The sequence below is a fragment of the Misgurnus anguillicaudatus genome, chromosome 16 (assembly GCF_027580225.2).
Source record: "Misgurnus anguillicaudatus chromosome 16, ASM2758022v2, whole genome shotgun sequence".
In the NCBI taxonomy this organism is placed as follows: Eukaryota; Metazoa; Chordata; class Actinopteri; order Cypriniformes; family Cobitidae; genus Misgurnus; species Misgurnus anguillicaudatus.
The window spans coordinates 7,761,815-7,774,108 of record NC_073352.2 but is presented as its reverse complement, the minus strand read 5'-3'; the positions used below and the strand labels follow the sequence as shown (position 1 = coordinate 7,774,108).

The 12,294-nt window shown below is 38.7% G+C and overlaps 2 long non-coding RNA genes across 5 annotated transcripts in view; one reads left to right on the top strand and one right to left on the bottom strand.

Annotated features, from left to right (window-relative positions):
• The window catches only part of LOC141350025 (uncharacterized), a 341,096-nt gene extending 330,182 nt beyond the window's left edge, over nt 1–10,914 (top strand). The window contains exons 1-7 of one of the 4 annotated variants that reach the window (XR_012357894.1): nt 4,177–4,466; nt 4,909–5,077; nt 6,062–6,138; nt 7,078–7,124; nt 7,223–7,364; nt 7,574–7,699; nt 10,326–10,914. This is a non-coding gene — a long non-coding RNA (uncharacterized lncRNA). Of the gene's footprint in view, nt 1–4,176; nt 4,467–4,908; nt 5,078–6,061; nt 6,139–7,077; nt 7,125–7,222; nt 7,365–7,573; nt 7,700–10,325 lie in introns of those variants that run through there. The other 3 variants (XR_012357895.1, XR_012357896.1, XR_012357897.1) reach the window with 3 other exon arrangements.
• LOC141350026 (uncharacterized) overlaps nt 1–12,294 on the bottom strand; it is a 413,142-nt gene that overhangs the window by 34,020 nt on the left and 366,828 nt on the right. The gene's annotated exons all lie outside the window — the stretch shown is intronic.

Sequence of the window (12,294 nt, the reverse complement as noted above, 5' to 3'; positions counted from 1 at the left end):
GATTTATGCAGAGGTGGAAAAAGTACTAAAATATTGTACTCAAGTAAGAGTAAAGTTACTTTAATAATATTTTACTTAAGTAAAAGTAAAGTTACTGGTCTAAAAATCTACTCAAGTAAAAGTAAAAAGTAAATCATTTTAACTTTACTCAGAGTAAAAGTTACTTTTTTTACAGCGGGGAGAGGTTAGTAGAGTTCAAAAACGACAAGGGAATATAAATCTCAAACTAGTTGTTTTTAATTGTAGGAACATCTTTACAATTAAAGTGCAATAACAAAAAGTTAATAAAATAAAAAGCTTTTTTATAACTAAGAAACATGGAATTATTTAATGATTTTACATGTGAATTATGTACTTTTGAAGGTGGTCAGCAGCTTGTAAATACAATCACTATAGTAAGGTTGTAAATGATGTATTGCTGGTAACATACATTATTTTATTAAACTATATATCTAGTTTAAATGAGCATATAATGAGATGAGTGCCATGTCATACTTTTGACACGTTTCTTGTCTTCTAGCTTCCCTGACCTGGGTTCCTGATGTCAGACCTTTAAGCTCTCTCTCTCTCTCTCTGTCTCTCTCTCTCTCTCTGCGCATGCGTTAGCGTCTGCTGAGCGAGAGGAGCGTCGTTGAATGTGAGAGCGTGTTTGTGGCGTTTTTGTGCTGTAAACATTTATCTCTTTCTACTTATATATATACTTTTTTCTTTTTTTCACTTGTTTGGAAGTTAATCGAGTTGTCTTTATTGTTTTTGTTTATTATTTGTACTTTTTTTCTGGGCCGTGTGCTACCTGTGCATAGGTAAGCATGACAGCCCCGGCCTCACAGACTTTAAGTTCACTTACCCGCCGTAATGCGGTCAAGGTTGCATCGGCGGTAAGTGTGGAGGACTGTTGCCTAGCCATGGGTGAAGTGGTAGGCCATAAAAATATCACGTCTGCTTCTAAAATGAACAATGTTACGGTGGGTTTTTTTAACACGGTGGAGAGAGCGAATGAGCTGGTTGAGCGCGGGATCGTTATTGATGGATTATTAACACCTGTTTTACCTTTATCGATGCCTTCAAAAAAAGTGTCGCTCTCCAATGTTCCTCCGTTTGTTTCAAATGAGATGCTAATTCAAGTTCTTTCTCGTTACGGCAAGGTGGTCTCACCGGTTAAAATGATACCGATTGGATGTGAATCTGCTTTATTGAAGCATGTGTTTTCTTTTCGGCGTTTTTTGTACATGATCGTAAAGGATGACGCGGAGTTGGATTTATCGTTCAAGATTCGTATTGAGGATTTTGACTACACTGTTTTTGCTAAACTGGTAAAATGAAGTGCTTTGGGTGTGGAAAAACAGGGCATTTGGTTCGTGATTGTCCTGACAAAAATGAGGCAGCAGTGGGGACAAACAAAACAGTTGAACATTCTGTTGTAGAACAGCCCCCTGAGGGCCGCAACGAGGCTGCAGCAGTTGCAGCTGAACAACCGGTGAAGGATTTTGCAGAACCAACGCCGTCTTCGAGTAAAAGTTCGGCGGCGGTCGGTACTGTGGCGGTCGCAGTTTTGAGCTTAGATGCTGGAGGTTCGGCAGGTAACGTTGTTCCTCAGTATGATAAGGATAGTCACTTTGAAAAGAAAATTGACAGTGATTCTGGAAATGACATTTAAGCCTTGTTTATGGTCGCGCTTTGGTCCGCAACGCAAGCCTCCGTGGATCACGCGCGCGTTTCACCGAACGGACGAGGCGTTTATAGTTGACACGCTCGCTGTTGCCCTATTATTTGAACCACCGGGGGGCGACGCGAGCAATAAAGTCAAAAACAAACACAAAGAAGAGGATAGAAGAAGTCGTCCACTGGAACAACCCTGGTGCTTTTAACATTAGAGTTTGATATATATAAATATGAGAAAATGAATAAAACAACAATCTTTTATATATGTATTTAATAAACATTATCATTTCATTAACGTTTTTACTAAACAAACAGTACAGACATCTTAAGGTTTGTATTTTATTCCTCGTCCTGTGGTTCATTCAATACAAATATAAGCCAAACATTCTGAATCATGTAAGATAATTCGTGTTTTAAACTGCAAAGTTTCCAAACTTTACTTCCAGAGTGTCAGATAAATTTATACAATGTTTTGCTTGGATTGATCAAAGAGATACGTCACAGGCTTGCCTTCTCGGACAGAATCGCCTCGAGTTCGGTCATTTTCGGATGCGGAGCCGCGCGAAAAGTTACAAAAAATGCCGTGCACAGCGCCACGCGGAATGGGGTCTGGCGCACCCAACGCGCGCGACCGCCCACTCCGCGTTGACGTCATTTTTGTCGCGCGCACCAACGCGCTCGTGCGGACGCAGCGAGCATAAACAAGGCTTAACGCTAGAAATGACATTAATTCTGAAAATGACATTAACTTTGAAAATGCTATTAATGCTGGATATAATCCTGAGAGCTCTGAACTGCCGATTACGAGTATGATGTGTGAGGACAGCGGTTTGGTTATGGAGACTGACCAAGCGGTGTTTAAAGTACCCTTGAAACGGAAAAAGTGTGACATTGTTTGTGACTCTAAACTCATTAAAAAGTCTGATGTTGAGTTTAATGATCAAGAAGACTCAGAGAGTGATAGTGAATCTGATTCCAGTGTTTCTCTCTCACAGTTAGATTGTACCAGTCGTAACTATGAGGTTGAAGACATTAAATTATTTCTCAGTTCAACTAAAAATAGAAGAGGAGTTCATGTAAAAGAATATTTTCCAGATCTTAAACAATTTATAGAGAAAACTAAGTGTCTAATGTCTGAAGGTCTCTTTACTAACAAAGAGATTTACAGGTTAAAGAAGCTGGTGAGAAAGCTTAACATTGAACTGAGCAATGATGAAGGTGGAAAATAATAATTTTGTGAAGCCTTATGGGCTGTGTTTACTGTCTCTTTTTACTTTTCATGGGTGAAGTGTTCATAGCATCTTTGAATGTAAATGGTGCAAGAGACTTGAAAAAAAGAGCTGTATTAATTGAAGTATTTAAACAAAAAAAATTGGACGTCTTATTTCTTCAGGAAACTCACAGTGATGTTAACCCTCTGGGGTCCGACCATTTTGGGACACTCTCAGAGGTTCTGACATGCTCTTACATTTGGTCTTTTTTCAGTTGCTTTAAAACATAATAATGGGAAGTGTCTCATACCACTGCGTTCAGCACAAACTGGGCTAAAATATTATATGAGCTACATGTATGTACATGTTTGTATTTTTGAGAGAAAAAGGTTTATGCGTGGTTTTTAAAAAAGCAAAATTTTTAAGTCACTGATATAAGTCCACAAAACCCCTACTAAACATGTTTTAACAAGACTTTCCTAAACATAATCTAGTAGTCTAGAGTTTTTTCTTTAAAATGATGTGACAATCACCATGCCTACTTATTCACATAAAATAATGTATTCATTTAGAAATTGTAAGACACTTTTTGTTTAGACGGGCTGTATGCGAGAAGGATTGATTGACAGCTAGCAAACAAAGGGTCGCATAATGAGCTGCATAATGAGGCAGGAATGTGAGAATGAACTACAGTGAAGAATGTGAGGACAAATGTATACATGTTTGTTTGAGGTTTATTAAGTAAACAATATAATCAAAATAGAAATGATGGTTAGTAGGACATTTTAAGTTTATTTGGAAACATACCCTATTCCTAAAACTTTGTATAAACTAAGAAACTGATACACAACAGAGCTGTAAACTTCATGTGGCTCATGTTACCATATAACTTTATGTCCAAAAAGCGTTTTTCCACTTCATAGTTTTGTACTGATGAGAGAGATGCAGACCTCTAAGAGAGTTATAAACAGCTGTTAGCATAAATTGTCCACAGAAATACCCTTACTTATATAACTGATGGGTAAATGTCACTGATACTAAGTTACATTCATATACTATCTTGTACATAAACTTAATCTCAGATAAACATCTGCAGCAATTAATATAAAAAGCTGTTTTCAGATGACTGTTTTCAGATGCCCATCCCCTTATCGTCTAGCTTCTGTTTTAAACGTGTTTCTGTAAGCAAGTATGAACTTTAAAAACACATCGCATGTGCGCGAGCTCGCGTCTCCGTGTAACGCAGCGCTCATAAAAACGGTGTCGCGTGTAAAGCGCAATGTATGGAATTACCTTCACTCTAAAAAATCCGGGGTTATTTTTTCTACCCAAATGTGGGGTTAAGCCATTTGGGTAATTTTTTTGGGTTATTTTCGCAGTCTTGGGTAGTTTTTTGGGTAGGTTTATGTAACCCCACCACTGGGTTATTTTCTGGGTAATTTTCACTGAGAGTGGAATCAATACACCCCCTCCCCCTCCCGGACTCAACAACCCAGCTCATTGGGTCAAATCAACTCGGCGCAGATTCAGGTGCAGCACCGGCTGACTGGATTTGAGGCGGATGCAACACACACTAATATTTGGAGAAATAAGGTTCGTATCAACATATTTATTCATCTAACATATATTTTTAAACCTATTTATACACGTATCATAATACCGAGGGCTATATAAAGACGTAAGTGCCATTACATTCAGTTTTACATGGGATTAAATACGCCGCCAGCTTCGTTAGTTTAGGTTGGCTTGTTTGATAGGCCCGTTGGATAGTAAATACGTTTTCTACTGTTTTTGTTTAATGTTTTAAACGTCCCCTTTGGACAAAGCCTTAAGTTTCTTCTTAACTAACGTTATATGACGACATTTACGTTACTTCAAAGCCCAGTTAACTGTTAACTTAAAACGAGATTAATGTAAGCTAAAGTAAATGCATTCTTTGCATTTTCAGATTATTAAAATGAGATTTTTGACAATTACAGCCCGTAACAAATATCTGGTAATTAATTTCTGAAAACCATTTTTTGTACACGAACAGTTAAAGCAGCCCATCCCCCGCTGTACAGCAGTGCTGCTGCTGCCTGCTGGGTCAAAACAACCCCTTTCATGGATCATCTGTCGCGGGGATTTTGGATCGTCAGAAGGAGAAATACAGCAGGACTTTACAAGCAGACATTCTTCAGCGGCTCTTTTCTGGTGAAATAAAGGTCTGTATTTGTCTTTGTATCATTTAATCGATACCTATTGGCAAAAGTGTTGTCCAAACCAGGGCATTTCATTACGTTTAGTCAACAACATCAGGCGAGTGCTTGAAATAACTTTTTGTGAGCAGATGCGCGTTTTTACCACAACGGGGTAACGTTGGACAATATATTTAATATGGTAATAATGGCGATTAACATTGGACTATAATTATACTTTATTATTATGAGTATAGACCGTTTCATCGGACGCACGCGTGTCGCGGGTACGCGTCTGGTGTTTACTTCCGGTTTAATGGTCTGACTAGTGCCTCAGATGAATTCTGGAACACCTCGTCAAAAATAACAAATGTTTTGGTTTCCTAAAGGCAGGGGGAGACTGCCATCATGACCATGTGAAGGGAGGTTTGATAGCCGATTTGTAGTTAACATTGTATACATTATAGTACACATTTTACTTAGCAACGTTAGCTCAGTGTAGTTTTTATACGCTTTAGCTATGAAATAAGAACTGAGGTAATTTACTTGTTGTTTATTTTGCTTGGTATCCGAAGTTAACTACTCTAAAAAGACTTTGTTGTTATTTATTCTTAGCGGAGTTTACCGGAAGTTGTTTATAAATGACAGGATTCAACCAACTTTAAAATGTCCATTAAAGCCTAATCACACTCTGTGACATTCAAATCTGCCTCCGTGCTTATCCAGCGAAAGCAGTTTACGTGTAACGTAACGTATGAAACAAACATTCAGATATGTTATTCTGGAAGTACTGGAATAAATCTTTATAGTTCAGATATAAACACTGCTGTCTAGGAAAACAATCAAAAGAGATTAAATGACAATGCTTCAAATATAGTTTCTCTTAAGTGCAACATTAATGTTAGCAGGTGGTGACAAGAAAATTAAAGGTGGGGTGCATGATCTCTGAAAGCCAATGTTGACATTTGAAATCACCTAAACAAATGAATAAGTATGAATGGTCTATTACAGGGGTGGCGAATGTCGGTCGTGGAGTGCCGCAGTCCTGCAGAGTTTAGCTCCAGCTCTAATCAAACACACCTGAACAGGTAATCAAGGTCTAAAGAGTTACTAGAAACCTTCAGACGGGTGAGGTTTAGGCTCTGTTTACACGTACATGGTTATTTTAAAAAACTGAGAGATTTACCTTCGTTTGTGCCCCTCGTTTACACGCAAACGGAGAACTCGCCTCTGAAACCGATTGTTTCTTAAAACTCCGGCCAGAGTGGCGATCTTGAAAATCTTCGTTTGCATGGTTGCACGTAAACTGAGACAAACAGATGTTTAAGCTGGCAACGTCACAGAGTATGTGCCAGAGCTCGCACCTACGTCAAAAGTGCGACCTATGTTTACATGTGAGTCCGCTACTCTGAACGCTTCCAAGATCACATTTATGTTCGTGCAAACTCGTTTTGTGTGTTTGTATTTGCAAATACAGCTGCTCCATTATGTCGAGGAGCAGAGACGAGTGCTCGGAGGTCAGAAATTTTACGTGTGTTTGACTTCATGCGGCGTTGCAAGAACCGACAGACGAATAATGTCAAAGTACCGCGAGAGCGATTTGAAATTAGACCTCTACGTGTGATTCCTCAACTCGCTCTCGCGGTACTTTGACGTCATCGATCACCTACTGCAACAACTCCTTGCTCCAACATGAAGAACCAGTTTGCATCACCACCAGCGCTGCCGGTGATTGGCTTATGTGGGCTTGAGCTTCTCTTGACGGCATATATGCACGTGTACGTGTAAATAAACACTTTTCTGAAAACTGACATGTGTGCACGATATTATTTTTGAAACCGGAGAGGTTGAAATGTCCGTTTGAAAATAGCCGCCCACGTGTAAACATAGCCTTAATCAGGGTTGGTGCAAAAAACTGCAGGACTGTGGCTCTCCAGGACCGACGTTCGCCACCGTGGTCTATTATCTATATTGATAGAAAAAAAATGCATCACTTACAGCTAAAAGTTTGTGTTTTTCTGTTTTAGGTGGTCTGAGTTTCCATGAGTTTCCTAGGCTAACTACCCCAGGCATGGTATGTTAATATACTGTCCTTATCATATGGTAACAAGAGTTTTATTTAGTCTTCTAGTATTTTAGAAGTTGGTTTTTTTTTGTTATTTTTGCATATAGATTGCACAAGACTTTTACACATTACACCAGGATGCAGCTCCAAAACTCTTCGAGAAATGGCTCTCTTGATATACCGATAGGATCTTGCATTTTTCTAAACCAGAAGCAAAGCTTCCATGTTCAGTTGAGGAGATGGCGCAAGGTAAAGTTTCTCAACTATTTTGATATTATGGGCCAGATTTATTAATAGCAATTTAATAAAGACACCCACTGATAAATTAATGAAGAAAATTTTTGACAATAATTGCTGTTGGGAGATTTGGCACTTTCTCCACTCATCTTTTATTTGAAATGCCAGACAGTTAACCGACATTATCTGAACATATTGCTTTTCAATTTCTGCTGCTACAGATGCAAAGGGATATCTTGCATTAAAGCTGCTCCCTGTTTTGCTTCCACCTCCACCCTTCAAAACTGCCAGAAAAAGTCCGGCCCAGCATTGATGATGGCAAAAAAGCTTTCATCGACATTCAGCCTGTAAGTACAAATCAAGAAATTTACTTTAATACTTTATTTACCAGGTATTTAAATAAACTACCATTCAAAAGTTTGGGACATTATGTAAGTGGCTAGGGATGCAACAATTATAAATTTTGATGGTACGGTTATAGTCTGATAAATAATCACGGTTGTACGGTTATTATGGACTCATTTATTTTACAACATTAAAGGGATAGTTCGGCCAAAAACAATATTAAACCCTTGATTTACTCACCCCCAAGCTGTCCGAGTTGCATATGTCCATCGTTTTTCAGACAAACACATTTTCGGATATTTTAGAAAATATTTTAGATCTTTCTGTCGATTAAATGTAATGTTACGGGGTCCAGCAATAGTCCACGACCTTCAAGTCCAAAAAAGTGCGTCTATCCTTCACACATTAAATCCAAACGGCTCCAGGATGATAAACAAAGGTCTTCTGTGGGTAATCCGTGCGGTGTTGTAGAAATATCCATATTTAAAATGTTATTAACGTTATAAACTACCTTCCGGTAGCGCCGCCATCTTAGAGTGATGCGCATTCAGGATGAGAGCTTACGCAGCGTACAGAGTTTCTCTGCTGCTGCTCTATCCCCCGCCCTCCGAATTTGTCATACGTCACTAAGAAAAGTGCGTACACTACGCTAATACTCTCTTCTGAGTCTAAGATGGCGGCGCTACCGGAAGGTAGTTTATAACGTTAATAACATTTTAAATATGGATATTTCTACAACAACACCCGAAATATCCGAAAATGTGTTTGTCTGAAAAACGATGGACATATGCAACTCGGACAGCTTGGGGGTGAGTAAATCATGGGTTTAATATAGTTTTTGGCAGTGCCGGGCAGTAGCTTCACTACAAGTAGCGAAGCTAGTAGTTTAACTACATTTTTCACTAGCTTGGCGGTAGCTTAGCTGCTTTCTAAATCAAATAGCTTTTTAGTAGCTAAGCTCTTTTTTGACCAAGTAGTGCGGTAGCTTCCACACAAGCTACAATTTTCCAAACATTTCTGAAGTCGTCCTGAATTTGTGAATAAGCGCGTCATTTTGAATCGACACGGAACATTGTTTTCCCATATTTTCAAGTTGTGCAGCCTTTATTCATACAAAACATTACCATTCGCATCCTGTGAAGACTCGTGCTCTACCTCTGATTGGGTTATGTCACTGCCATCATCAGTTTGATTAGTTGTTTCATACAGTCAGGGTCGGGTCGGGGCCAATCAGGGTGAAAGGGAGGGCGGGTCTCGTTACTGTTTCTGGAGTTGATTTTAAATGATGGTAGAGGTAGCTCCAGATCCGCGTACACCTCTGAAAGTTTTGGAGCTGTGTTAAGGTATGCAGGGCAAGGTGTTTTTAAATTAAGGCAGCTCACTCATGCATTTTATTTTGGGAGTAGAATGAGACCTGTCTAGGAAACTGCCCCATAATGTGAAGTACCTAGGTCTACATTATGCTTTAATTCCCTATAATTATCAAAATTCTACATGGAAACTGAATAAATAATTACATAATAAAACTGGTTAAAAATAAAAAAGTAGCTTGGACGTAGCAAGCTAGTATTGATGTAGCTTAGCTTGCTACATTTCCCAGGGGGGTAGCTTCAGTGTAGTGAAGCTTCATTTAATGTGAAGTAACTGGTAGCTTAGCTCACTACATTTTCCAAGTAGCTTGCCCAGCACTGGTTTTTGGCCGAACTATCCCTTTAATGTAAAAAAATCACATGAATACATTTTTTAACAATTGCTAAATTCTTTTGTATTTTCAGTTTGTGTATTTTTTCTGTAATTCTTGGACAAATTTTAATAATAATAACCTAGCAGGCTTTGACTTAAACAGTATAGGTGCCTTTTGAAACCTGTAGGCTATTCATTTTAATGATCTTTCGAATAAATGTAATTTTATATTTGGACTGAATATATATTATAATATTATAATATATTATAGATATATTATAAAACTAAATGTATATTATTTTGATTTGTTTAAAGGGATACTTCACCGATTTAGCATTCAGCTTTGTATCTGTAGAAACCCGGCAGTATTACTGAATGACCATGTTTCCCTCAATCATTTCCCCCTGAGAGGAGAGATATCTGCATTTTGGTTCTGCAAAAAAGTCCTCCGATGATGCAAAAATCGTCATATTACATCATCGGAGGACTTTTTTGCAGAACCAAAATGCAGATATCTCTCCTCTCAGGGGGAAATGAGGGAGGGAAACATGGTCATTCAGTAATAATGCCGGGTTTCTACAGATACAAAGCTGAATGCTAAATCGGTGAAGTATCCCTTTAAAGTATTAGTAAAAATGATAAGAGCCTCTCAAAACGAATAATAACACAGGGTCATCCTGGACTGGGTTCTGCGAGTCATTTTGTACTGGCAGCATTAACGTGTTAACTCATGCTATTAATTCATAAATCATTAACGCGTTAAAATAATTCAACGTTATTAAATGCGCGGTTAATAGTGAAACCGGTTAATCGCTGCATCCCTATTAGTGGCTGTCTTAAAGTGGGCAAGATCAAGGTGTAATAACTCCCAAACCCATCACCCATACCCACACCCTGACACCCCCCAAGTTTCTCCTTAACTCATTTGCATTGTGTGTCCTTTAGGTTGGAACAAATATGATGGAGTACCTCCAGCAGGCTGAAGCATCAGGACTTTACCCTTATTTCCTGTCACTTGAAAATGGACACATGAGTCCCAGGCATTCGTCATCCTTGGAGGAGAAACTTTGGACAAGGCACTTAGATTGGGGTAGTAGAAGCACTACATTCTTGCAAGTAAATGACAAGAGGTTTTTTGAATAGACTGGGTTTCAGGTACAAGAGTTATCATTTTAGGTTTTTTTACAGACTTAAAGGTGCTCTAAGCGAATCTGTGTGACGTTACTTTTTGTTGATGTTTGAACTCTTTTGAAACAAACGGAGCATAGCTAACTCCTTCCCTCCCTTCCGTGCTTTCATGAACGCGCCCAACCCTCACCCCCAAATGCTTCTTGTCGTTAATTGGCAGGAACACTTTGTTATCCTTTCTGGTAGTAGGTTTGGCCACTTCATTTTTATTGCAGTTTGTGGAGCCTAGGCTGTCTACAGAGATCACGTTTTTTACAGTTTGATCAGCGGACAGGCAGCCAGCAGATAGTGAGGAGATGTTTGCTGTATGTAACAAAAAATGTTTTATGGTCTAAAACGCATCAATTCGCTTAGAGCGCCTTTAACCCTCTGGGGTCTAAGGGGTTTTTAGGGCACTGGGGAAGTTTTGACATGCACTGACATTTGTGCTTTTTTCAGTTGCTTAAAAACATATTAATGGCAAAAGTCTCATAACACTGTGTTCATCACAAACTGGGCTACAATATCATATAATCAACATGTATGTACATGTTTGTATTTTTGAGAGAAAAATGTTTATGCGTGGTTTTTGAAAAAGCTAAATTTTTAAGTCACTGATATAACTCCACAAAACTCATTCTAAACATGTTTTCCCAAGACTTTTCAAAACAGGATCTAGTAGTCTAGAGTTTTTTCTTCAAAATGATGTGAAAATCATATGGCCTACTTATTCACATAAAGCAAGATTTTGATTTACAATTTCTAAGACACTTTTGCTTGGGAAAGGCTGTATGCATGGAGGCGGGAATGCTCCTGAATAATCAGTGATTGACAGCTGAGAGACAAAAGAGTTGAATAATGAGCCACATGAGCCTTGTGGGGATGTTCAACAGGAATGTAACTTTCTCTGTAGTAATGATAAGGTTTACTTTTCAATATAATGTAAATACACACACACATTATATATATATTTCTATTTAAATATTTTCTATTAATTTCACAAGTATAAGTTACCTTTTAAAAGCCATAGTAGCCTAATCATGGTAAAGGTACTGTTTGGCCATCTTAAAGTGAACACACTTCAACACAGGGTTAGTGTTTGGTTGGCCAGCGAGAGGTTTACTTTTGTGCAGTAAAAAGCTCAAAAGAAGAACTGCCTATCGTTGTATGGACTCTTATTTGTGTTTTTGTAATCATTAGAAACACAACAAGGGACACGCGTGATAAACCTATCAATGTTTGTTTACAGTCGCCGCCATTACCTCACGTGTTGATCATGAATGCAGTGAATGTGTGCACACGCGAGTGATCCTGTGTTTAATAAACATGCTGTGCGGAGATATGCGCTTAGACGCAACTAAATAAGGATTGTACTGTTTGTAATCGCGTATTTTATAAGAATACCAAAAAGCGCGTCGAGTTTCCTTACTCGCGTGTTTGTGTAACTTATGTGCGTTCCCGTCGCGTCAACTGTTTGACGGAAGACAAAGAAAACACTCGCGTCTGGAGATACTGACACACATACGCAAGTAATTAAGGATTTAGATGTCATGTTTGGTGCAATCGGATGGAACAACAAGGAATGGAGAGAATGGATTGTGGATTGCATATCCATTGACTGCAGAAGGCACGAGTCATGCATATGGATGTTTCTGCTTGTTCACTTCAATGGCGCGGGGGTGTGGCGATCTCGTCTCATTACATATAATGAGGTAACTGGAGAAATACGGTCCTTCTCCACCTTCTC